This window comes from Eretmochelys imbricata, chromosome 6 (assembly GCF_965152235.1).
Source record: "Eretmochelys imbricata isolate rEreImb1 chromosome 6, rEreImb1.hap1, whole genome shotgun sequence".
NCBI classification, from domain to species: domain Eukaryota; kingdom Metazoa; phylum Chordata; order Testudines; family Cheloniidae; genus Eretmochelys; species Eretmochelys imbricata.
The window spans coordinates 71,327,409-71,355,119 of record NC_135577.1 but is presented as its reverse complement, the minus strand read 5'-3'; the positions used below and the strand labels follow the sequence as shown (position 1 = coordinate 71,355,119).

Sequence of the window (27,711 nt, the reverse complement as noted above, 5' to 3'; positions counted from 1 at the left end):
AAGAAAAGCCCAAGCACATAATGTTATAGCTAGAAGTCCTCTGAACAGTTTGTATCCCCTCAAAATATAATCTATGGATATAAATGCCAAATAGATACAGGAAAAAGATGTGACCTCTATGTGTTCAGCATATAATTTTTAAAATAATTGGTAAGAGTTACATGGCCAGAAGAAATCCTGCTCTAAGATATATAGACTACTTTAAACTTCACTGGATCCCACTCTATAATTACTAATTTCTGTTTTTCTACATAATTTAAAAATATGCTCATGATTTTATTAACTTTTCCATTTTCTTCTCTAATCCATAATTTGCTTCTCTACATGAAGCATAGCTGGAAGACATAAAGAAAGCTCCTATGGACAAAGCAGTCCTTTCCTTCCAGAGCCTTAAATATGGTTTTTAGCAACTGTAAGCTACTAGAAATCCATTTTTACATTAATGCAGGGACTCCTCTAATTCCTGAAAATGCAGATGGCATGCAAACAGATGCCTCCAGATTTTTTTTCCACCAACTATTTTTTTATTATTGATGCTATTTCCAGAAGATATTAACCCTTTTATACGCTTCAATCATGTGATTGTTAAGTCAGGTTTGTCAGAGGAACCTAAGATAGTTAGGCTTCTATCCTAGTCATATTTCAGAGTAGCAGCCATGTTAGTCTGTATTCGCAAAAAGAAAAGGAGGGCTTGTGGCACCTTAGAGATTAACAAATTTATCTGAGCATAAGCTTTCATGAGCTGGATGGACTTTGCTACAACATATGGAAGTTTTAAATTCCCTCTGCTTTGCAACACTCTCATAGTTGAATGGGTGTTGCAAAGACTCATTGCAAACAAGAGTAAATGATTTGTGCGTGCAACTATGGGTGTGTATATGCACTTTTTGCATAGAGACATCAGTTTCTACCCTTATGAAAATTTGGCCCTTGACAGTGCCTTTTTTTTTAACTCATTGGTGGGTCCAAAACTAGGGAAAGCAATAATGGTGAAAGAGAACATCCTTATCTGTTCCTCTGTATATGTAAAAGTCATTGGTCATCACTGATTATGCTGGATTGAAATATAATGCTTTTCTTAAATAATAGATGAAAAGTCTATTTTAGAGGGAATAGTCTCACATTTACCTGCGTCTTAATGTCTGAGCCTGAATAAGATTCTGATAGAAAGTCGGGAAAATGTCATTATTTTGAAAGGGATCTGTAAGATATTCTTTGTTATGTAACTGTACATACAGGTGATTCTTGGTTGTACCATTTGCTTTGATTCACTTGCCAGTAAATTGCCAGCTTTATTCTCCAGTTCATAATTTCATTGCATGAGTCTATTCTTATAAAAAGTACTACAGTATTCGACAGTAATGATCCAAAGTACTGCAGTTTACATTAGTGAGGCAATCATATTTTGGTCTGCTAGTGTAGTACTTATCTTTAAAAGACGATAAATAGTCCCTTTTTTGGGGGGGAATATACAGAGTTGGTTTACTTTGGTTGCTTTCCTCTACTGTCCTCATATTGCGTTGTCTAGGGGCTTCATCTATGTATTCTTTTGACTTTTAAAACAAACTTTGTGTTTGTGGATAATCTAAGCACTATACCCAGATGTACAGACACACTTTGCTTAACCTGTAATTCTACGATCTATAATTCTATAATCATGTAACATTATCTTTAATAAGATTTTTATTCAATGCAGGGGTAATGAAATATTGTTATCCTTACTGTGAATAAAGGGCAGTAGGACTGTGCTTAGCATGTCAACCTAAACCGACCCTCACTTGCTAAACAAAGGGGGGATGCCAAATCCCAGCGCAAAAGAGAGAGTGTGGAGACAGGTGTTGTTACCTGGTGATGTGATGGCTCTGTTTAAAAAACTGTTGACACCATTTGACCCTCCCCTCCCCTTGCCTCTCCAGTGTTTAAACACAGAGCTGACTGGACTTAATTGAGAGCTCTGGGTTCTGGTCAGGGATCACTAGAGCTGAGGTCACAGATAAGCAAGTCCAGGGGCTAAGTTAGACTTTGTGTGGGGGAGGAGTTACGCTGAACAAGGTTGAAGAGGCAGCAACAGAGAAGTTCCCTGCTACTCAGTGAAACCAGTAAGAGCTGAAATCACAAAGAACTGGGCTCAGTGGTGGAGCCTCACAACATGGCATCACAGCAGTGGCAGTGAGTGGCCAGCAGCGATTACAGCAACAGGGATAATTGTGGCACAGGAGGCAGGTGGTGGCAGAGGCAGCGGCAGAGATAATAGGAGCAGTGAAGCGGTTGCAGAGGTGGCGGCAGCTTGATGCCCCCTTCAGGTAAACCCATGTGAACACACCTCTGGACTCTGGGTCTTTGTTCACCACGGACAACCAACCGTGAGTGGGGTGCCCTGGAAGGAAGGGGAGTGGCCTGTTAAAGGGACACTCGTTTGTCAGACTTTTACCCTGCGAGTTGGAAAACTGAGGCAAAAGACACTGCCCAACATACTGTGCGGGGAAGTTGTTTGCTTATGATTCGGTGCTTTTGAATCATGGCTGTGGTGTTTTCCCAAATTAATGCTGGATTCCCTTTCCCTTTTAATAAAAGCTTTCTTTTGTTATACCCAGCCCCAGTGCTTTTGGATGGGGAGGTGTTGCCTCCAAGAGGTGCTGAGGGGTGGTTAGTTTCCCAGGTTACTGGGTGGTACGAGCCGGTTCTGTTCTGTATTGTTCAGAGGGACCCCAAGATATTGAACCTGGCCCCTGTTGCTGCTGACTTCACCTGGCAGAAGGGTTATGTATGCAACTGCCCGACTATGCTGGCTATATGCTCTAGATGTGCTCCTGCCTCGAGTAGACAGGACGTACTGGCTCTCTGGGCCTGTGGGGAGAAGAGGCTGTTCGGGCACAGCTACAGACCAGTCGTAGAAATGGGGACATCTACAAAAAGATTGCACAGTGGATGCAGGCAGAGGGGTATGACAGAGATCAGCAGCAGTGCCAGGTGAAAGCCAAGGAGCTGTGCCAGGCATACCACAAGACCAGGGAGGCCAACAATCAGAATCGAGCCACAGACTGCTGCTTTTACAATGGGCTGTGCACCATACTTGGGTGGAGACCCCACCAGCGCCCCGCAGTGCACTGTGGATACCTCCAAGGAGTCCGAGACACAGACCCCTGACATGAGGAGTGAGGAGGCGGCACAGGAAGAACAGGAGGAGAAGCGGCAGCGGGGTCCAGCTCTAACACAAGCCAGGATCCATTCGAGAGTCCATCGTGGATGAACAGTCCTGCCAATTGAGCACGGATGAGCCCAGTGCAGGGGAAGGCACCTCAGGTAACTGTGTGCATGCATTCTCCCTTACAAGGTTTAAATGTGAAGATAGCACCCGGCCCATTCCCAGGTTAGCAGGACATGGGTATTTCCTTTTTTTTGTTTTACTCATAAGAGCAGACATAGCGATACAACAAACAGAAGTAGAATTATTAGCTGTTTCCTGCAGCGTTAGGCAGGTGGGGTGGCATATGGAGCAGTTGGTTTATGCACATAGTGATGATGTCCCTTGTATCCTCCTGAGAGATCTCAATGAAACTTTCATGGAGGTACTCTGTGATCCTCTCCCAAAGGTTTCTAGGGATGGCTGCCTAATTTCTTCCTCTGCAGCGGGACGCTTTCCCAGGCCACTCCCTGCTGACTTCGGTGGCATCATCACAATAAACAGTCTAGTGGCATATGGGCTGGGGCAGGTTTGCGATACCAGCAGCATTTGTGCTCTCTGTGCCGTTGCTACCCTCAGGAGTGAGATCTCAGCTAAAATCACCACCGCCTGTGGGAAATGATGCCAGTATTCAGTGCCATTCCCTGTACTCGTACCCATGGAAAGAGGGGCTGAAAATGGTGGTGTTTTATGCATAAATCCCTCCTCATTTACTGCCCCCTCCTTGTTCTTGGTGGTGCTGTGCAGCGGCACTCCAATGCTGGAGTGTCAATAAGTGTGTCTTATTTAATGTGAATAAGGGAAGGGAGTTCTGAAATTTAACTTATCTTTCGCTTACTGCTGTGACTGTAAATACAATAATACACCTGTCTGTTTTATCCGTAGCTGCTATCGTTGTGGCCTTGAGGGGTGCCCCCCTCCACAGCCGTGGCACACCTGACCCTAACGAGGAGGAGAAAGAAGCAGACTAGCAGGAACATGTTCACCGAAATCCTGCAAGCCAGTGCTGCATCGGACTGTGAACAGAGGGCCTGGAATATAGCAGACAGCCTGGACAAAGGCAGATGGCCAGGAGAAAGGCCCAGGTGTCCCAGCAGAAGAAGGAGAGAGAGATGCACCAGGATGTAATGAGGCTTCTCAGGCAGCAGTTCCAGATGCTGCAGACTCTTGTTGACCTACAGGTCCAATGGAGCTCACTTCCCTTTGCGGTCAATGGAGAACTCCATTTCAGCAGCTCCTCACTCCCCTCCACATTCTACATGGCATCAGGGGCTGCAGCCCTACCCCTAACACTCCACACCAGGGGACAGTAAAGAAAACCTCTGCTTCACTACACCAGCTCTGGCTCTCACAGGTCAGGTATGTTGGGCAGCATGGATTGAAATGGGTACGAACGTTTTGTACTGTTTTAATTGTAGAGTTCCGTGAATTAATTTTATAAGTTTGTTTTTTAATTGCACATTATTTTTGCATTGTTTTGGATATGCAGTCCATTTTTATTTTTTGGAAATAAATTAATCTTTATTACTTCATAACACATACTGCAGAATGCCTAGTGCTATTCAAAGCACCCACTACTTGTAATTGTACGGGTCCACAAAACTCATAGGTTGAGTATCAAACACAGTGTAACAATTATAAATGTACAGTGAGCACTGCATAATTCATAAGTTCATTAAAAGACAGTGTGCTATTCATAAATATACACCAAGCACTACACAATTCCTAGCAACGCCCAATGCTTCAGGGCCAGGTAGAGCACAGTCCAGCATGGCACGTTACTGTGCAGACCATTGAAGTGCTCTTCCAAGGCCTCACTCAGCTGCTACTTCCACGTGGAACTCTTCCAGTGGCCCTTGAGTCTGTCCAAAGCCAGCAGACAGCTGCTCCCCCTCTATCCTGTCAGCAACTTTTCACCCTTTGCCTCACAGAGATTATGCAGGACACAAGAGGCAGCTATAACCATTGGGATATTTTTCTCACTGAGATCTAATCTAGTGAGTAAATGCTGCCAGCATCCCTTCAAGCTCCCAAAAGCAGATTCAACTGTCGTTCTGCCCCTGTGAAGCCGGTAGTTGAATCCTTGAGTTGTCAAGGTAGCCAGTGTACCCTCCTTGACCAGGCAATGTTGATACCAGTGAAGCATCCCTGGTGCTCCACCAACACTTGCATAACCATGGAAAAGTAGCCCTTTGTGTTGATTTACTCTCTGACAAGGTGGGCTGGTGCCGAAATAGGGATGTGCAGATCATTTATTGCTCGACGACAGTTTGGGAACCAGTTAGCCGCAAATCTGTCAATGTTGTCCTGCACATTGCAGAGAGTCACAGTCCTGCATAGTAGGATATGATTCATGGCCTGCACAGTTGCATGACAATGGCCCCCCACTGTGGCTTTTCCAACACCAAAATGATTTCTCACTGACTGGCAGCAATGCGGCGCTGGAAGCAGCCACTGTGCGATCACCACTCACTTCTCCGCAGTGAGTGCAGATCTCGTTCTGCTGGGTGAGCTCAGCAGAAAGATCCAGGAATGCGGGCTTGTGCTTCCTAAAGTCCTGCAGCCACTGCTCATCATCCCAAATCTGCATTACAAAATGATCCCACCAGTCAGTATTTCCTCCTCAGGCCCAGAAGCGGTGCTACCCTGTCTGCAGCTGCTCTGGGAATGTCAATAACCTTGAATTGTTTTTTTGCTATGTTGATTAGAAAACTATCATCACAGAAATTGTCATGTCCGCCATTGTTGTGGTACTTCCTGCGGCTCTGCAAATACTGGAGGATCATTTGTCCTCTGTTTGCAATGTTCTTGACAATAGTGCAGAGCTGTGTGGGCTCATGATTTTGTCAGAGATGGCCGACAGCGATAAGAGCTTCATATGTTTATGAGATTTTTAAAAGAAGTGCAAAAATTATGGGATAGGGATGGCATTATGGGATGCAGAAAGTTGCATGCTGGGAACTTAACCCCTTGCTCCCAGCCCCTCCTGCGTGACTCATATGTGCCCCACAACACATTGGGAAAATTCTCCAGAAGGGCTTACACCAGAGAACGATGGATGGTACAGTCAGGTACCTATCCCCGGTGCACCGCACTTTGTTTTGACACAAGCATTCCTGGTGAGTATGTGACGTGCCAATGGAAGCAGCCAAGTATGCACGCACATGAGCGATATACTAACTGCAGCAGCTATACCCTGACTGACTTGTTTTGACCACAGTTTGTAATGTAGACATGGCCAAAGATCATCATTGGTGTATGTGGAACTTTCCAGCACTGCATGGACTATACAGCAGGTGTGAGGGAGCGTGGGTCCAGATTTACTTTGGAATGGGGAACTCCGTGCCATCTGGAGGGGAGGTTGGACCTGGCACACCAGCTCATGAGGTATTTTTGTCACAGAAATATATACGGTAATATATATTGGTTAGAATAACTAGCCACCAGGTCATGCTGGTGGGGGAGTGGCATTATATGTGAAAGAAAGGGTAGAATCAAATGAAGTAAAAATCGTAAATGAATCAAACTGTACCATAGAATCTCTATGGATAGAAATTCCATGCTCTAATAATAAGAATATAGTGGTAGGGATATATTACCAACAACCTGACCAGGATGGTGATAGTAACTGTGAAATGCTCAGGGAGATTAGAGAGGCTACTAAATTAAAAAACTCAATAATAATAATGGTGGCTTTCAATTATCCCCATATTGACTGGGTACATGGAACCTCAGGACAGGATGCAGAGATAAAGTTTCTTGACACCTTAGATGACTGCGTTGTGGAGCAGCTGGTCTTGGAACTCGCCAGAGGAGAGGGCAAGTCTTGATTTATTCCTAAGTGGAGCACAGGATCTTGTCCAAAAGGTGCATATAGCTGGACCGCTTGGTAATAGTGACCATAATATAATTAAATTTAACATCCCTGTGGCAGGAAAAACACCACAGCGGCCCAACATTGTAGCATTTAATTTCAGAAAGGGGAAGTACACAAAAATGAGGAGGTTAGTTAAACAGAAATTAAAGGGTGCAATGCCAAAAGTGAAATCTCTGCAAGCTGCGTGGAAACTTTTTAAAGACACCATAATAGAGGTTTAACTTAGAAAACATAGTAAGAGAACCAAAAAAGAGCCACCGTGGCTAAACAACAAAAGAAGCCATGAGAGGCAAAAAGGCATCCTTTAAAAAGTGGAAGTAAAATCCTAGTGAGGAAAATAGAAAGGAGCATAAACACTGGCAAATGAAGTATAAAAATACAATTAGGAAGACCAAAAAAGAATTTAAGGAACAGTTAGCCAAAGACTCAAAAAATAATAGCAATTTTTTTTTAAGTGCATCAGAAGCAGGAAGCCGGCTAAACAACCAGTGGGGCCACTGGACGATTGAGGTGCTAAAGGAGCACTCAAAGACGACAAGGCCATTGCGGAGAAACTAATAATTCTTTGCATCTGTCTTCATGGCTGAGGATGTGAGGGAGATTCCCAAACCTGAGCCATTCTTATTAGGTGACAGATCTGAGGAACTGTTCCAGATTGAAGTATCATTAGAGGAGGTTTTGGAATAAACTGATAAATTAAACAGCAATAAGTCACCAGGACCAGATGGTATTCACCCAAGAGTGCTGAAGGAACTCAAATGTGAAATTGCAGAACTACTAACTGTAGTCTGTAACCTATCATTTAAATCAGCTTCTGTACCAGATGTCTGGAGGATAGCTAATGTGACGCCAACTTTTAAAAAGGGCTCCAGAGGTGATCCCGGCAATTACAGGCCTGTAAGCCTGATTTCAGGGCAAACTGGTTGAAACTATAATAAAGAACAATATTGTCAGACATATAGATGAACATAATTTGTTGAGGAAGAGTCAACATGGTTTTAGTAAAGGGAAATCATGCGTCACCAATCTACTAGAATTCTTTGAGGGGGTCAACAAGCATGTGGACCAAGGGGGTATAGTGTACTTAGATTTTCAGAAAGCCTTTGACTAGGTCCCTCACCAAAGGCTTTTGCGCAAAGTAAGCTGCTATGGGATAAGAGGGAAGGTGCTCTCATGGATTGGTAACTGGTTAAAAGATAGGAAACAAAGGGTAGGTATAAATGGTCAGTTTTCAGAATGGAGAGAGGTAAATAGTGGTGTCCCGCAGGGGTCTGTTCTGGAACCAGTCCTATTCAACATATTCAGAAATGATCTGGAAAAAGGGGTAAACAGTGAGGTGGCAAAATTTGCAGATGGTACAAAATTACTAAAGATAGTTAAGACCCAAGCAGACTGTGAAGAGCTACAAAAGGATCTCACAAAACTGGGTGACTGGGCGATAAAATGGCAGATGAAATTTAATGTTGATAAATGCAAAGTAATGCACATTGGAAAGCATAAACACAACTATACGTATAAAATGATGGGGTCTAAATTAGCTGTTACCACTTAACAAAGAGATCTTGGAGTCATTGTGGATTGTGGATAGTGTGGATACCACTCAATGTGCAGCGGCAGTCAAAAAAGCAAACAGAATGCTGGGAATAATTAAGAAAGGGATAGATAATAGGACAGAAGATAGATGATGCTTTCCAATGTGCATTACTTTGCATTTATCAACATTAAATTTCATCTGCCATTTTGTTGCCCAGTCACTCACATGGTCTCCCTATCTCAAAAAAAAAATATATGTATATATTTCTAATAATTTTTGTTGCCTTTTCTGAACCTTTTCCAATTCCAATATATATATATATTTTGGAATTGGAAAAGGTTCAGAAAAGGGCAACAAAAATGATTAGAGGTATGGAACAGCTTCCGTATGAGGAGAGATTAATAAGACTGGGACTTTTCAGCTTGGAAAAGAGACGACTAAAGGGAGATATGATTGAGGTCTATAAAACCATGACTTGTGTAGAGAAAGTAGATAAGGAAGTGTTGTTTACTACTTCTCATAACACAAGAACTAGGGGTCACCAAATGAAATTAATAGGCAGCAGGTTTAAAACAAATAAAAGGAAGTATTTCTTCACACAACGCATGGTCAACCTGTGGAACTCCTTGCCAGAGGATGTTGTGAAGGCCAAGACCATAACAGGGTTCAAAAAAGAACTAAATAAGTTCATGGAGGATAGGTCCATCAAAGACTAAAAGCCAGGATGGGTAGGAATGGTGTCCCTAGCCTCTGCTTGACAGAAGCTGGGAATGGGTGACAGGGGATGGATCACTTGATGATTACCTGTTCTGTTCATTCCATCTGGGGCACCTGGCATTGGCCACTGTCGGAAGACAAGATACTGGATTAGATGGACCTTTGGTCTGACCCAGTAGGGCCATTCTTATGTCCTTCTACAGCACATTCCTGCACCTCACTGACTCTCTGACCTCTTATACTCTTTGTAGCATGTGATATTTTTGTAGCAAAAGTCATACAATAAACTGTCTCTCATTTTCTTGAAGCTAGGAAGACAGATTTCCTACACTAAGGCCACATCCTTCTCTTTCCTGGGAAAACATGGTGGACAAGGTGCTCCAGAAGGTGTTCATTTTTCTTGTCCTAATTTTCATTCTTGGAAGTCTTCTTTCTGGGGTATTCTACAAGTGGCAAACAAAAATGATGAGTGAGTAAAGAATATATAAATACAAGGATTTTTTGTTTCTTGGAACAGTGACCATCTTTTTGGAGTATATAAAATAAGTAGCACAATGAGGGTGCATGTACAAATAATACAAATAAAATATCTGAGGGGCCTGGCCTGACAGATTCTTAGTTATTGTGGCATGAGTAGGGAAGAGAATGCCACAAAAAGCCACATTTGCCACTGAAGCTAAGTGTTTGAAGATGCATGGCAGGATTCGCCCTAAGAATATTGCTCCTGCCATTCATTTCCCAAGTTCTCCTTCTAACAAGCCTTTTAATAATCACGGTAGCTTGTGTTGCATGCCTATAATAGTGCAGACAAGTGACAGTGAACTAGAGATTAATGTTAATCCTGAGCTTCAATTTTAGTTCTATGATTTCCTGAATGAAAAGAGAATTCCGCAAAATTACTTTACACTGATAGTTTATCTTCCTTTCTTGCACACATCTTCTTTTTCAGTTCCTAAGGAAGATTGGCTGATGGGTCAAGTCTATCGCAAAGACACTCTGAACTCCACCTGCCTGATGAACAACCTTTCTCATTCACAAAGCAAACTGAAACATACGGTAGCAAGACAGATCTTTGTGGAGCATAATCACAAGTTCATCTACTGTGAGGTGCCCAAGGTGGGCTGCTCCAATTGGAAGAGAATCATCCTTCTCCTCACAATGAACCTGAGCAGAAAGGCTAATGAAGTCCACTATGATCTCATCCACCAAACCCCACTGATAAAGAGGCTGAGTTCTTACCCTTCTGACTATCAGGCGAAATTGCTGACCAGTTACACCAAAGTGATGTTCACCAGAGATCCCCTGGAACGGTTGGTTTCAGCTTACAGAGACAAACTTCTGCACTCTGAGCCATACTATAGTATCACTTTGGCAAATGAGATCAAGGCCATGTGCAGGAAAAACAAAAATTCGACTGAAAAGGTGACTTTCCAGGAGTTTGTTAACTTTATTCTGACAAAAAACCAAGAACTTTTGGATGTTCACTGGAAACCAATGTTTCTACTCTGTGATCCTTGCAACATTCACTATGACATCATGGGGAAGTTTGAGACCTTGGAGCAAGATTCTGAACATGTTCTCAGGAACATTGGAGCCCCAGAGGATATGCACTACCCTAACTTTAAGAAGTATGACTCAGAGAAACGTACTAGTGATGATATCACCCTCGAATATCTCAGAAAGCTGAGCGCAGAGCAAATTCAAAAGATCAAGAAGCTGTACCAGATGGATTTTGCCATGTTCAACTATCCTTATGATTTGAAAATGAACCTTTACAAGACTGATACAGTATGAACACGAGGGCCATTTTTATTCTTACAAAATCACATGAAGTTGTCTACACAGATGATTACAGGTGGTTGATGGTAGCAGTCAAGCACTTATTGTTTTGTAGCTCATGGAGCTATTTGTTGTACACACTCCTCTATTGAATCAATGTGAGAAACATTGCACCTGTATGACATTTTCCTTCTGCTGATCTGATTGCCTTGAATGTATCGGAAATTTACAGAGTCCGTTGGCATGATGGGGGTGAAGGATGGGGAATATGGTCTTTCCATGCACAGATGTTTCAGAGTGTCCACTTTGAGTCTAGATTATTTTGATTTTCAATTAATAAAAAAATACAAAGCAGCGTGTGTGTCCCTAACCACGTAGGAGCCTCCAACGGGAATTCTCTAGCAGGCAGGCAGGCACGCAGGCAGATGTCTTACATGTAAAGGTGCAGTGCACCAAACAGAATCATCACTAAATTCACTTCTGGAAATTGCCAGAGTACAGCGGCGCTCTCACCATACCCCCATCAATTCCCCTACCTTTGTGGGTGTTGGAACGATTTGGCGTAGATGCAGCAAAGCTGGCATTGTGCTAGCTTGGGTTCCCCCCACTCCTGGTCATAGGAATGCTCAGCTAAAAAGTGTGCAGCAGCTTTGAAGACTCTTTGCACTGTCGTAGCTGGAACCAGAATCTGGCCCATGGTCTGATCCAGAATGAAAACTCCAACCAACTCCTCTCTCCTAGAGAAGTGACCAGGAAAATCATTCTAGATTATACAAGTATAAGGCACTTGGCAAGCTATAAAAGGGTGCTATTGACCCATCTCAGGCATGGAAAAGGGTGCACCATTGACCATATTTCCCAGACTCACAGACACAATGAAGGACATTATAATCTGCAGATGGGGGCACCTGCAGGGAACACAGGGACACACCTACTTATAAACTGTTCTTACACTTCTGCCCTGTAGGTGGACTTGCTGCATAATTACACGAATGTGATGTTTGCCTCCAATCCCCTGGAACAGTTGGTCTCAGCCCACAGAGACAAGCGTTTGCATTCTGAGCCATTCTGTAGTGTCATTCTGGCAAATAAAAGAAGGGCCACATTCAGGGAAAACAACAATGCTACTGAGAAAGTGTCTTTCCAGGAGGTTGTTAACTTTATTCTAAAAAAACCCAAAGGACAAAACAAAGCAAATAAAAAAACAATCCCAACAACAAGCACCCCCTCTCCCCACCAGCAGAAGGACATTTGGACATTCATTGGAATGTTTCTACTCTGTAACATTCACTATGACATCATGAGGAAATGTGAAACCCCACAGCAAAGTGTTGAACATGTTCTCATGGGTATTTGAGCCCCAGAAGGTCTGCATTACACTAACTTTAAGAGGTATGACTCTGAGAAATGGACCAGTGCTATTATGACAATGGAGTATCTCAGAAAGTGCTATTTTCAAAGCATGGGTCATTGTATTAGACAATGGGAAATCCACAGACTTAGGCTATGTCTGCACTACAGACCTTACAGCAGCACAGCTGTACCGCTGCAGCTGTTCCGTTGTAAGGTCTCCCGTGTAGCTGCTCTATGACAACAGGAGAGAGCTCTCCCGCCGGCATAATTAAACCACCCCCAATGAGCAGCGGTAGCTATGGCAGTGGGAGACGCTCTCCTGCCAACATAGCAATGTCCACACCAGCACTTTTGTCAGTGAAACTTATATTGCACAGAGGTGTGGTTTTTTTCACACCTCTGACCAACAAAAGTTTTACTGAAAAAAATGCTAGTGCAGACATAGCTCAAGTCTGCATTTAGTCAACAAAGAAAGAGCCTTGCTGTGAGTGAAAACACTGGCCTAATTGCCTTCTGTGAATAATAATGAACCCAGGGATCTTTCCTGTTTGTCTGAGCTGTTTTGGACACTTACAGGGAGCATTCCAGGTGCAAAGATGGAGATCCCCAAAATAACTTTGGGGAATGGTGAGAGACTTATGGAGAACTAGCAGATTGCTACATCTCTGCTATCTCTTTGGACTTACAAATCTGTTAATATATTTTACCTCCTTTAACCTCTCCATAATTGTCATTTCTTTTTCTTAGCTAATAAACCTTTAGTTAGTATACTAAAGAAATTGGCATCAACGTTGTCTTTGGTGTGAGATCCAGAGTATCCATTGACCCAGGGTTAGTGACTGACTGCTTGGGGTTGGGGATAACCTAAGATGAGGTGATTTTTGGTTTTAATAACCTTTCATGTCAAAGTCCAGTTTGTCGGGGTGGTAAAGAGGGGTTGGAGAGCCTAAGGGGACTGTCTGTGGCTCCATGGTAAGATGAATATTGTAATCCAGGGGTGCACTGGTATTACTGGCTTGGTGAAATCTAATTATAGAATACACCACCAGTTTGGCATGTCCGCCCTGTTTTCTGACCTGAGATTGGCACTTTCAGTTGTAGGCCATACTAGACAGCGTGACAGTGGTATTGATACAATAGGAATGAAGACATCTTTATATAGGTGGTCCATTTCAACTGTGAAAAAATTAGATCCCCAGTCCTGCACCATGCAACATGTGGGTGGGGTGCTGTACTTACACCCAATCCCACTGAAGTGGATGGGGCTAAGCGCAGTCACTGCAGTCCGCCATATTGCAGGATTGAGGCCTTAATCATATTTCTGTATGTCCTGAACTAATAGCGATATTTCAATTTGAGACAAAATCTAATTCCATATTTTGTTGACTATGTTATCCCAAAATCCATGTCCCCTTTTTGTGACAATGGAGTCCTGTGTGTTGTGCTAAACAATACACTTCAAAGGTTTTTTATAAACTGAATATAACATTTGTGGGTTATATTGTTCACACAATGTTTTTGTTGCTCTGTGCACTCGGGCCATGTTAGTGACCATAATCTCACCCTTTGGTGTGTGACATATAGTAATTTTAATGATTTCTTATACGGTCCTTTAAACCAGCTTAAAGAGCTGAAAATTATTAATTTCCCGGGGAAAGAGATAGGGCTATGTTGGGCTTTTCCTGCAAGAGGAATAGGAAGGCCAGGAAACATTGCAAAACTGATCTAATGGATTTCCTACAACTCTTTCCATCAAAGAGGAGAGGCTAGGGGTACAATCTCATGGATGCTGAGGCTCCACAGAGAATGGGAACAGCAGTCCTGCAGAGAACCATCCTCTTCATGCTGATCTCCTGGTCTTCCTTCCCTCTGGCAGCATAGTTCCTACAGGCAGAAACCCCACATCCTACAAGGTTATGGGTGTTTGTATCTGGGGATTTTGTTCAGGCTCATCTCAAGGTATATGATCTATGTAAGGATTTCTGCGGGACCTCAGGCAATCCAATCAATTCAAAGAGAGCATTAAAGTGATCTCTAACTTCCTTCTTTTCAGGTTTGTACATTTCAGAGGCTGCCAAATCGCCAATAAAGCAATACAGGATCCCATTTGTCCTGCCCGAGTCCAGTGAATCCAGAGTAATGTGGATTCTTACTGTTAGCTTTCCTTGGTAATATGAACCACTTCCATACTGAGAGGGAGGGTCAGTGAAGGGGATAGAAAAGGAAGATGGTTCTGTTTATATCAGCAGGTCTGGGCTGCTCTGTGGAGCTCAGAGGCTTTTTGAGACAGCTTTTCACAGCCCACTTGGTGAATGTGAGAAACAGGCCTGAGAGTATTATCATGGAGAACAATCCTGTGTGTCCCTGAAGAATGTTTGACCTTCAGTGCAAGTCAGAGATGTTGAGAAATGTCACTGGATGAACCAGGCCTTTTCTAAAAGTTATCGTATCTGAACACAGCTCCTGCCCCAGCTCACCTTTCAGAGGTAGAATCTTACTGGCAGCCAGTTTCTGTCAACTGTTACAGATAACCTTGCTTGTTAGCTCCACATTGCAGCCCAAGACCAGAGGCCTTAAACCAGTGACACATCTAAGAGGTTGCAATGAGCCATCATATATCAAAACATCTCTGTAACAGGGTCCTTGATGGACTAGGTGACCCACTGGTTAGCGCCTACCTAGTCATGGGAGCAGAGGTAGGGGAGCCCAGGCCCACCCACTCAACTGACCCAGCGCCCTAGGAGGATCAGCAGCATTTGGTCTCCAGGGGGCCCTCTGAGCTACCTTCCCTGCATCCCTTCCGAGTGCTGCTTCACTCTCTCAGTTTCTGGCCCGTTTTTGCAGGAGCCTTCTGGATAGGTCTACACTCCTCCCCAGCTTCCCCCTTCTGAGCAGAGTGGCTCATTTTTATACCTTTCTCCAGCTGGAGAATGCTCTGCAGGGTTGGAGGTATTTAGGCCTAGTACTTCCCTTTAACCTCTTCTGGCCCAGTATACTCCATCACAATCTTCCTCAGCTCAAGTCGGAGATGGGATTCTAAGCTAATCAGGTAGAGCATTCATTTCTAGCCCTGGCAGTTTGCAAGATAGCTGCCCTTCAAAAATCACAACACCCAGATGTATTTTAGAGCTATTATAGAGGTTTTTTTCTCTTCCTCTGCCTCTTCATATCAGCTCATGGATGAACAGCTGGCTGAACCTGAGCAAAGCAAGAGGCGATGCTGGTGGGCAAAGGAAAATATTATGAGGCATTTGAAGTCACAGTGCAGTCTCCTTTGATTGAAAGTTCATGTTCATAAGTGGTCAATTCAGTCCATAGTCTAAGAGTACTCTTGGATTCCTTGCTGATGCCAAGCTCTCACATTGCAATGGCCATGACTAACGCTTTCAAAATTCAAACCTGGGTCTGCATCTGAACTTGGCACATGACGTTCTATAGTTATAGACTAAACCAAAACGCCAGATTCAAGAAGCCCAAGGTGTTTGAAATTAGGATCCACATCAAAGTTTTCCCCAAATTCACATAGAGCCACCTGGTGGTGAATTGTGGTCTATGCAGGAATTAATACATCTGTTAAATTTACGTGTGTGAACTCTTTAATTCTTTCCCCACAAAGCTGACCTTTTCTTGTCTGTGTGTCTTTCATTATAGGAATGTGATACTGGATCTCTCCCTTGGAGCTATGACTCATAGGATTCACTTCCAACTCGGTTACTTATACTTCTGACTCACCTTATTTTCTTCCATTTCTAAAGTTTGCTCTCTTCCTTTCTGGGCTTGTCACTCCCTGATTCATATTAAGGGATTATTTTGCAAGACAGGTAGGTGCGTCATGTGTGAATTTGACCTTTTCAGATCACTCATTAAGTTCTTAAATTACCATTGTGTCCTACCTGTATGGAAACTTGTTCTGCAAGAGCTGAACTAGTGACTAACAATTAACCACGGTTGTCCACCCTAATTTCCTTTTGTGCGCTTAGGTTAAAGATTCACTAATTTTATCAGTACTAGCATCATTTTTGGAAGACATTTAACATTTTCTCTCTTTGAATTTTCCTTTACCATCTAGATCCTTGAATGGGAGCTAGAAAGTAAACATGCACCTCAGTGTTATGCAACGTATTGAAATGTTTGAATATATCTCCTGTTGATTCTCTGCTTATGGTGTAACTTGGTGATCATTTGCATCAATATACTGGATACTAATCTTATCAATATTTCACTGCTGCTTCTAAGTTCAAACAATATGTTAGCTTCAGGAACCCCTGTGTCTGGATATCAAGGGGAAAGGTATCAATGGGAATAAGAGAAACCCTAAAATGACCCCAAAGATTGTGAGGGATCGGCAGTTACCAAAATGAAAAAGGAACAAAACATGGAAACTGCATTTCACTTTACTAATGCCATGTCAGCCACATTTCCATTTGTGAAGTGTGTTATCTACATACGGAGATGTATCCCAACTCCATTTGTGTTTGATTTTGTAATATTTGGATAAAGGGGGTGTCAAGGTTCCTTCCCCACTCTGAACTCTAGGGTACAGATGTGGGGACCTGCATGAAAACCCCCTAAGCTTATTTTTACCAGTTTAGGTTAAAACTTCCCCAAGGTACAAACTATTTTACCTTTTGCCCTTGGACTTTATGCCACCACCAAGCGTCTAACAAATATATAATCGAGAAAGAGCCCGCTTGGAAACGTCTTTCCCCCCAAATCCTCCCCAAACCCTACACCCCCTTTCCTGGGGAAGGCTTGATAAAAATCCTCACCAATTTGCATAGGTGAACACAGACCCAAACCCTTGGATCTTAAGAACAAAGAAAAAAGCAATCAGGTTCTTAAAAGAAGAATTTTAATAGAAGAAAAAGTAAAAGAATCACCTCTGTAAAATCAGGATGGTAAATACCTTACAGGGTAATCAGATTCAAAACATAGAGAATCCCTATAGGCAAAACCTTAAGTTACAAAAAGAGACAAAACCAGGAATATACATTCCATTCAGCACAGCTATTTTATCAGCCATTTAAATAAAACAGAATCTAACGCATATCTAGCTAGATTACTTACTAAGTTCTAAGACTCCATTCCTTTTCTGTTCCCAGCAAAAGCATCACACAGACAGAGAGAACCCTTTGTTTCTCCCCCCCCTCCAGATTTGAAAGTATCTTGCCTCCTCATTGGTCATTTTGATCAAGTGCTAGCGAGGTTATCCTAGCTTATAGAATCATAGAATCATAGAATCATAGAATATCAGGGTTGGAAGGGACCCCTGAAGGTCATCTAGTCCAACCCCCTGCTTGAAGCAGGACCAATTCCCAGTTAAATCATCCCAGCCAGGGCTTTGTCAAGCCTGACCTTAAAAACTTCCAAGGAAGGAGATTCCACCACCTCCCTAGGCAACGCATTCCAGTGTTTCACCACCCTCTTAGTGAAAAAGTTTTTCCTAATATCCAATCTAAACCTCCCCCACTGCAACTTGAGACCATTACTCCTCGTTCTGTCATCTGCTACCATTGAGAACAGTCTAGAGCCATCCTCTTTGGAACCCCCTTTCAGGTAGTTGAAAGCAGCTATCAAATCCCCCCTCATTCTTCTCTTCTGCAGGCTAAACAATCCCAGCTCCCTCAGCCTCTCCTCATAAGTCATGTGTTCTAGACCCCTAATCATTTTTGTTGCCCTTCGCTGGACTCTCTCCAATTTATCCACATCCTTCTTGTAGTGTGGGGCCCAAAACTGGACACAGTACTCCAGATGAGGCCTCACCAATGTCGAATAGAGGGGGACGATCACGTCCCTCGATCTGCTCGCTATGCCCCTACGTATACATCCCAAAATGCCATTGGCCTTCTTGGCAACAAGGGCACACTGCTGACTCATATCCAGCTTCTCGTCCACTGTCACCCCTAGGTCCTTTTCCGCAGAACTGCTGCCTAGCCATTCGGTCCCTAGTCTGTAGCGGTGCATTGGATTCTTCCGTACTAAGTGCTTCTTAACCCTTTACAGGTGAAAGGGTTTTTCCTCTGGCCAGGAGGGATTTAAAGGTGTTTACCCTTCCCTTTATATTTATGACAGGGGGTGTCAGGGTTCCTTCCCCATTCTGAACTCCAGGGTACAGATGTGGGTACCCGCATGAAAGACCCCCTAAGCTTATTCTTACCAGCTTAGGTTAAAAACTTCCCCAAGGTACAAACTTTGCCTTGTCCTTGAACAATATGCTGCCACCACCAAGCGTTTTAAACAAAGAACAGGGAAAGAGCCCACTTGAAGACGTCTTCCCTCAAAATATCCCCCCAGTCCTACACCCCCTTTCCTGGGGAAGGCTTGATAAGAATCCTCACCAATTTGTACAGGTGAACACAGACCGAAACCCTTGGATCTTAAGAACAATGAAAAATCAATCAGGTTCTTAAAAGAAGAATTTTAATTAAAGAAAAGGTAAAAGAATCACCTCTGTAAAATCAGGATGGAAAATACAGGGTATTCAGATTCAAAACACAGAGGAGCCCCCTTTGGGCAAAACCTTAAAGTTACAGACAAGAGGAATAAACCTCCCTCTTAACACAGGGAAAATTCACATAAAACAAAAGATAAACTAATCTGCCTTGCCTGGCTTACCTATACTGGTTGCAATATTGGAGACTTGGATTAGGATGGGTTGGAGAAGATGGATTTCTGCCTGGCCTCTCTCAGTCCCAAGGGAGAACAAACATGTAAACAAAGAGCACAAACAAAAGCCTTCCCCGCCCAAGGTTTGAAAGTATCTTGTTCTCTTATTGGTCCTTTGTGTCAGGTGCCAGCCAGGTTAGCTGAGCTTCTTAACCCTTTACAGGTAACAGGATGTTGCCTCTGGCCAGGAGGGATTTTATAGCACTGTATACAGAAAGGTGGTTACCCTTCCCTTTATATTTATGACAGGGGGATTCCCTGTCTCTCCAGCTATGCATGGAATAAAACTGTCAGACTACAGGTAGGAGTTTTTAAAATCACTTGATTGAGGGGGTGGGGAAAGGGAAATCAGGCCAAACATATGGTATTTTTTTCAGGCTGGCAACAGCATTGCCTGGGAAATTATTACTTTTTCCCTACCTAATCTTTCTCTGGTGTTCCTAACAGGATCAGGTAGTCTTCTTCACTTCCTGTCATAGTGCATGCAGCCTTGCAAAATTGTACCTATCCAAGGCAAATGACGTTTTTTGATGGGTGAGTAAAATATCCTTAGGTTTTTTTCATTATCTTCTTCATCATGGTAAAGGGAGGTGAGGAGATTTTTGTGATAGAGCTTGTAAGTTTACATGGCAGTTCTGAAAGACTGTTATAGTGATTGCTAATTATAAGGACAAGTCCTATGGGCTTTACTCATGTGAGCAGTACCATTGAATCAAAGGGTCACATCCTCAGCATTGGCTATTTGGTACCTTTCACAGCTTTGAGAGGCAACAAAATAGCAAAAATGATTGTGAGCCAGCTGTACCGCCATGATCTCTTAGCTGTTGGACACTCGTCTGGTCCCAAGGTGCAATTTAGCAGCCTCAGGGGTTCTTCAAGGTGCGCCAGCTGCAGCAGCTCCCAAGGGACTGTTCTAGCAGCAGGGGATCACCATAATGCAGTGCTCTGGCCATGGCTCTTTCCCCCGTGCCATAGAGGGGTGGAGAGGGATGGCAGGTAGAACCATCTATGTCAGCTGTATGACACTCAGGGATTCACCTATGCCAGGGGAAATCCCAGGTAGTTGGTTAGGCTGGCTCTAAATCCCCTTTGTGAATTTCAGTCTGCTTGACTGCTGTGGTATTGTAGCTGACAGGGAGCTGTGTGATCTCTGCTTTGGACAGAGGCAGAAGCCACCTAAAGTAATCCATTCTCGACCTTTTGGTAGATTTCCTTTCTGTCTTATCCATCATTTCCTTTGCAAACCACAGCGTTAGGAGAATTGGCATGACAGAAGATTGCTGGCTGCTTTCAAGGTGATTATTTTTTCTGGGGCTTAGGTTTTGGTTTAGGATAGCAGCATTTATTTTTTACACCCTTTTGATATTGGACACTCATGAACTATCCAAGGTGCTGAAATGAGGTTCAAAGCTGCATGCGTATGAAGTGGCAAAAGGCTGCCAAAATTGAAAAGAACGCTCTGTGGAGCTAGATAAAGTGAAGCTTGAGTTATTTTTTTATGATCCTTAAAACACAGATATAATTATCCAGTTGCAAAGGAAAAAACATTCAGTGGCAGCTTAAACGGCAGCTTAGTCCATAGGATGTGGCCTGCCACTATGTGCCATGAAGTGTCCCTCTTATGATCCAGAGTGTGTAATAGCTTTATATCTTTTATAGAAAAGAGACATTGGCTCAGATTCACCACAGATATAAACAGGTACAACCCTATTGGTCTCAATGTATTGGCACAAGCTTACGTCAGTAGTGAATTTGGCTGACTGTGTACAAGATCCCTTTTCAACCACTTTCTAATCATGCTATTCCCCTTTGTGAATTTCAGTCTTCTCCTAGATTTTCCATCCATCCTGTATTCCTGGAAACTATTTGCGATTCCCTTCGGGATGAAGCCAAAGTAATGTTTTATGCAACACTTTTCTATTTCTTTAAAGTCTATTCAGGCCTGGTATAGGCGACTGCAACTCCCATTGAAGATACTAGGAATTGCACTCACATCAGAGCTGGATTTGTTCCTGTGACTTCAAGTGAAGAAAACAGTCTAGGTGCTTTTCAAAGGCAAGTAAATATTAATATTAGAGCTTGTCAAAAATGTTCACATTTTGATTCCCCCCCCAGAAAATGGGCAAAATGTTCATATTTTTTCCAAACTATGCACCCTATTTTTAAATCTCTAGTTATTATCCTTATTTTAAAGACTGGGAAACTGAGTGGAGAGAGTTTAAAGCCCAGATCCTCAAAGATATTTAGCTGCCTAACTTCCATTGAAATCAAGGGGAGTTAGGTACTGAAATACCATTGAGGATCTGGGCCTAAGTGACCTGTAAAGATCACACAGCAAATTAGTGAAAAAGCTGGAAATAGAATTCAGTTTTCCTGTCAACTACTGCTCAGACCATTAGAATGTGATGTAGCTGTTTGCACAAATTGGACAAATGCATGTACAAGCAGGTAGTTAGGTATATGAAGATAAGGGCACTCATTTTAGGCTATGCAAGTGAACACTCATGTCCAAGAATGTGAATATTAAATATCTGCTGATGTTTCCTAGAAAACCGCGTAAAACATTCTATTTAGAAATAATTCTGCTTGTGAATATAATAGGGACGTTTCCATGAAAACAAGGATCTTTATTATTTAAGAATGAATTTGCTCCTGTTGTTTGTTCTTCACCTGAAGACATACTCTTCTGTCTTTGATGTCATTATGCTCTCCAGAGTGCTTAATTATGATCGCACAACTAGAGCTAGATCTTTGGTGGAGTGGCATGTTCAGATGAACTACTAGAATACCAATATGAAGATCCTTAAGTTGCTATTTTATATCCAATGTACTTTAAAAAAAAAATAAAGATCAGACAACTGCTCCGTTGTTCCGATAAAAACTTCTAATTTACCCTAATCTGTTGTCTTGTCATTGAAAGGGGAAGATCCACCAATAGCTCCCACCCTCTCTCTCTTTTTTTAAAAGAGATATGCTATTATTGAGACTTAAAATATCTGTTCCTGACTGCATTTCCCCAACAATATGCCTAATGGAAAGGATTGACTCACATTGATTCAGTTCATTTACCAGGCCAGATGCTCATTTGAGGTAAATCAGCATAGTCCTGTTGATTTCAATGCTGTGAGAATGTTAAGTATTAATGGTGCTTTCTGTGAAATAAGTTAGAACAGCAGCTCTCAACCAGGAGTCCGCGGACCCCTGGGGGGCCATGAGCAGGTTTCAGGGGCTCCGTGAGCCCCAAACTCTGGTGCCCTAGGGGCAGAAGCTCTGAGATCAGGGGCGGAGGTGGAATGGGGGGCATTGCCCCCCGCACTGCAGTGCCAGCTCCACACACCCCACCTCCTCCCCTTCCCTCCCCTCCCCTCCCCCCTCCCTTCTCCGCAGGCCCAGACCCCTGGCCAGGTAGGAAGCAGGATGGGGCGGCTGCTCTGGCTGGTGCCATCGGCTGGGCAGCCACTGTGCTCCCTATCTCCTATTCCTGCGGCTGGTATCTGGGGCTGTGGGTGCTCCTAATGTCGCAGCCCCCTTTGACTGCTCGCACAGCCAGAGCTGCCCAGCTGAGTGGACCCAGCTCCGGGGCCCTCAGAGCCCCTGGGGAACAGCAACTGCAATCTCCTGGCACACAGCCCCTAACTACCCCATCCCTGCACCCTGAGCTACACCCCTTGCTGCACACAGCCCCTAACTACCACCCTCTCTGCACCCTTACCTACCCCCTGCCTGCTTCTCTCGCTGCACACAGCCTCTAGCTACCTCCCTCCCTGCACCCTGAACTACACCCCTTACTGCACAAAGCCACTGGCTACCCCCTTGGTGCACCCCTTGCTGCAAACAGCCCTTAGCTACCCCCATCCTGCACCCCTCGCTACACCCATCACTGCACACAGCCCCTAGCTACCCCCTGCCTGAACCCTGAGCTACAGCCCTCATTACATACAGCCCCTAGCTACCCCCTTCCCTGCATCCCTCGCTGCACACAGCCCCTAGCTACCCCTTCCCTGTACCCTGACCTACTCCCTCCCTGCACACAGCCCCTAGCTACCTTCTCCCTGCACCCTGAGCTACACCCCTCACTGCACACAGCTCTAAGCTATCCTCTTCCTGTACCCTGGGTGGTTTTCAAACTTTGTGAGCTGAGCCCCCACCCCTTGAGTTAAAATTTTTGTTGTGTAGTTCCCCTCTCCCAACTCAGACTGGCTGGGTGTTCTGCTGCCTGATTCTCTTCTCACATACACCAGCTATTCACCTGCATAACTACATTGACTTCAACAGAATTACTCCAGATTAATACCCCTGTATGTCTACACATCCTGCAGCAGCAAGGCTCCCAGCCCAGGTTGACAGACTTGGGCTCATGGGTCTTGGGCTGAGGCTCATGCTCTGAAGCTAGAGAGGGAGGTGGGCTTCAGAGCACGAGTTACAACTCCAAAGCACTGTCTACACAGCTACTTTTATCACAGTAGTGCGAGCCCAAGTCTGTCCACCTGGCCTGTGTAGAAAAAAGATTTTACTTTCCAGTTGGAAACGTAATCAATGCCAGCCACCAGGGGGCAACCTTACACTGTCTCTGGACCGGTTTCAGAGTGCAGTCTGTTAGTCTGTATCCGCAGAAAGAACGAGTACTTGTGGCACCTTAGAGACTAACCAATTTATTTGAACATAAGCTTTCGTGGGCTAAAGCCCACTTCATCGGATACATGCAGTGGAAAACACAGTAGGTATATATACACATACATATATACACACACATACCCAGAGAACATGAAAAAATGGGGGTTGCCATATCAACTCTCAATACAGCAATCGATTAAGGTGGAGCTATGATCAGGAGAAAAAAAACTTTTGTATTGATAATCAGGATGGCCCATTTCAAACAGCTGACAAGAAGGTGTGAGTAACAGTAGGGGGAAAATTAGCATGGAGATGAACTAAAATTCTCAGTGACTTTTCAGATCCTCTTGGGTCTTATTTATTATAATTTATTTGTATTACAGTCTAAGTAGACTAGGATTTAAAGATGTGATGTCACAAAGCATTGGCTAACATATCCTAATCAATATGTTTGAGAACTCTAATGTAGTCAAGGTGCTACATATAGTTTAACGTGCTAAACTGGTCGATGCTTCCCTCTAGGCGGTAACTCAACCAGTTTAGCACACAATAAAAGTTGTGTCTTGTCCACATTAGATTTGTCAGTTGTGTTAGTTGGAACTCTAACAGTACATCTTTTGTCCTAGTTTAGACAAGGCCCAAGAGGGGTTTCTTTGTTATCTTTCCAATGAAATGCTGTGTTTCAATTTTTTATAGCAGTAAAAAAAATGAAAGGAGTAAAAGCAAACAATACATTGCAGGTAATGAGGCTGAGAAAGGGGTTTGATGGGGATGCAGTGGCAATTTTTTTGCAAATTCAAACAAAGGCAGAAAGTTCCTTCTGTAGCAGGACTCTGTGAAACTGAAAACCATAGCAGTAAGAAATAGCTCTGAAATGAATCATAATGACTGAAATGAACAAAACTTAAAACCCCAAGTGGGTGGGGAGCGTGATCTCCTGGTTAGAGCCGCACACTGGAAGTCAGAATTCTTAGTTTTGTTTGCATCTCTGGCACTGACTCACTGCATGAGCATGACCTCAGTCAAGGCATTTGGTCTCTTTGTATATCAGTTTACTCAGCATTAAAATAAGGACAGTGCATACTGAAGTTTTAGCAGTGTTGTGACACTTCATTAATGAATGTTCATAAAACACTTTGGAACCATGGATGAAGATATTATTAAAGTGCAAAGTGTTATTAATTATTATTAAGTTCCTGTGTTGGGAAATACCCCCCTCCCCTCAAAAAAAAGTGCACATTTACTTAATGAAGTTGTGATAGTGTGAATCAGGGGAGAATCTCTTGTATCTTCTGCTAGTCTTCTATCTCTTCAACCTAGATCTAAAGATTTTGTAAAAATAATGTTTGTTCAAATCTAACACAGATCAATAGCTCCTCCAACTGGGTGCCCTCTGATGGCTGCTTGGTACCCTATGTAAAATGAGTTGGTGGTCTGAGTACAATTTCTGGCAGCCAGGTGTTCACATCACAGAACACATAATCACAGCTAGCAGCCTTGTTGACAGTTTCAGCAGAGGTCAAGGGCTGCACGGGCCTGGAAACTGAATTACCATCTCACACTCAAAGATGATCCCTGAAGGCAGGGCTGATTGTGGCGCATTGACTGGCTGATCTGAAGAACACTGAATTACCACAAGTTACACACTGATTTAACTTAAATCAGGTTAGTTAAAAGGATGCAACTTCTGTGCGTGGTCTCTCTTACATCAGTTTAGAACTGGTTACATTGGTTTAGCTGGACCTGTAAATTTTCTGATGCATGCCAGACTGATATAAACTAGGCTTAAGCTAACACAAGAGCATCCACACAGAACCACACCAGTTTAACTAAATCAGTATAAAATCATACCATCATTTAAGCGTGTACAACTCGGCTTATGGATCAGTCTGAGCCTGCAAGCATATCAATATGGTACCTTCCTGAGTACTAAAACATCATTTAAAAATTAATTAAAAATGTTGTGCATCTATCTATATTTCCATCATAAGGGAATGTCGGCTCACAAACTCCTTGATTTTGGCCTGTGCTTGTTTCTGTGACAGTCAGCTGAATCAGTCTATTTTCTTGCACACTTTATCACCAAGGTGTAGCCTGCCAGCAGCTATCATCCCCTGTGACACACCTTAGAGAAGTGGTGGGTAACCTGCAGGCCATCAGGGTAATCTGCTGACGGGCCATGAGAGAGTTTGTTTACATTGACTGTCCGCAGGCATGGCCGCCTGCAGCTCCCAGTGGCCACCATTCCCGGCCAATGGGAACTGTGGGAAGTAACGGCCAACACGTCCTTGCGGCCTGTGTTGCTTCCCGCAGCTCCCATTGGCCGGGAACGGCGAACTGCAGCCACTGAGAGCTGCGGGCAGCCATGCTTGCAATCGGTCAATGTAAACAAACTGTCTCGCGGCCCGCCAGTGGATTACCTTGACGGGCTGCATGCGACCCACGGGCTGCCCACCACTGCCTTAGAGGTTCTCTGTCAGATCTGTTGCCATTTTTATATAGTAAAATCCCTAACTTCTAAAACAGATAAATCAACCAGACGTGGAATCAATAGTAATACGTTAGTAATAGTAATACATGTGGGCTGCTGTTCCCCAGGTTGGCAGAAAAAGGAACAATTTGGTTATAGTGCACTCAGTTGAAGAGCAGAGGAGTGCTTTTTTTCACTCCTCTGGATGATTAGGGAGAGGTATTTTATGGGCACCAGTAGGCCTCCTTGCCTCTCTTCCTTGGTCACATTTCTCTCTCTCTGCATGTGCATGAGAAATAAAAAGAACAAATTCTGAAGTCCTTACTGAGAAAAACCTCAAGCTGACTTCAATGGTTATTAAAGTCAGCTCACGAAAGCTCATGCTCAAATAAATTGGTTAGTCTCTAAGGTGCCACAAGTACTTCTTTTCTTTTTGCAAATACAGACTAACACAGCTGTTACTCTGAAACCTATTAAAGTCATAATAATAATAAGTAATAATAATAATAGTAAAAAGCAAAAACAGATTAAAGATGTCACCATTTGATCTCCAAATTATTCATTGTACTACTCAACTCTACAGAGATATAACCTTACTGTAAGGCCTTCCTTGCTCCAAAGGCCTTACAATGTAAGACATAAATTGTCATCTCATGTATTGTAAGTAAAAGAGAGTGGGAGATAACTGGCAAAGTAAATGAGGTAGGAAGGATTCTGATGTAACAGGGTACCCTCCTTTACTGAATGGAATTGTATCTTGATAGGATGTGGATTAGAAAAACTGAACTAAGTACAGGTTGGCAGGTGAAATAGTGATACAAACTAAGCTCAGGTGCATATGAAACCAAACCACATATTATGCAACTTTCACAACATACGAAATATGCTAGTGCATCAGAAAACAGCATGAGGAAACTACTACTGAATGCTTGACTAGCGAAATATGTGAGAATCTAAAGTATCCAGCTCAACCCTAAAATGCAACACCCACTCAGGACACCAGATGCACATTCAGCCAGCCTGAGTAACAGGGCCATTAACATTGTGCAACTCAGTCAGCAAGTATTTGCCTAGCAGAGACCAGTTTAAATATTAAAGCAGGACCAGCTCCTGCAAGGTGCTGAGAGCCCTTGACTCCCATTGATGTCTGTGGAAGTTCAGAATTGGGCTCCAGGATTGGGGTAGCTTATCGAATGTACAGCATTGGGCCCAGGGGCATGTACTGAACTACTGAAATATGTGTCTGGAAGATTGTGGGGGGCAGGTCTACCAACCCTGTCATTGTCCATGCGGTCACGGATTTCCTAAGGGGGAAAGGAGCCTGAACTCCCCTTGGCCCGTGAAAGCAGGATTTGGCCTGAGGCAGGGAGTGGGAGTAGGGAACAAGGGGAAGGCAACCCTGTTTCTTGAAGATGGGAGGGTGTTTCTGTTGGTTGTTTTGCCCCCAGGCTGTGGGCCGGTGAGAGGAGGGGCACACTGGTGAGCGATAACCACCCAGGGCTAGAAAGGGGGCTGTG

The 27,711-nt window shown here is 43.5% G+C and overlaps 1 pseudogene; it reads left to right on the top strand.

The window, feature by feature from the left end:
* The first annotated feature begins 10,281 nt into the window (after positions 1 to 10,281).
* On the top strand, positions 10,282 to 11,106 carry LOC144266551 (carbohydrate sulfotransferase 9 pseudogene; annotated as a pseudogene).
* The last annotated feature ends 16,605 nt before the right edge of the window (positions 11,107 to 27,711 follow it).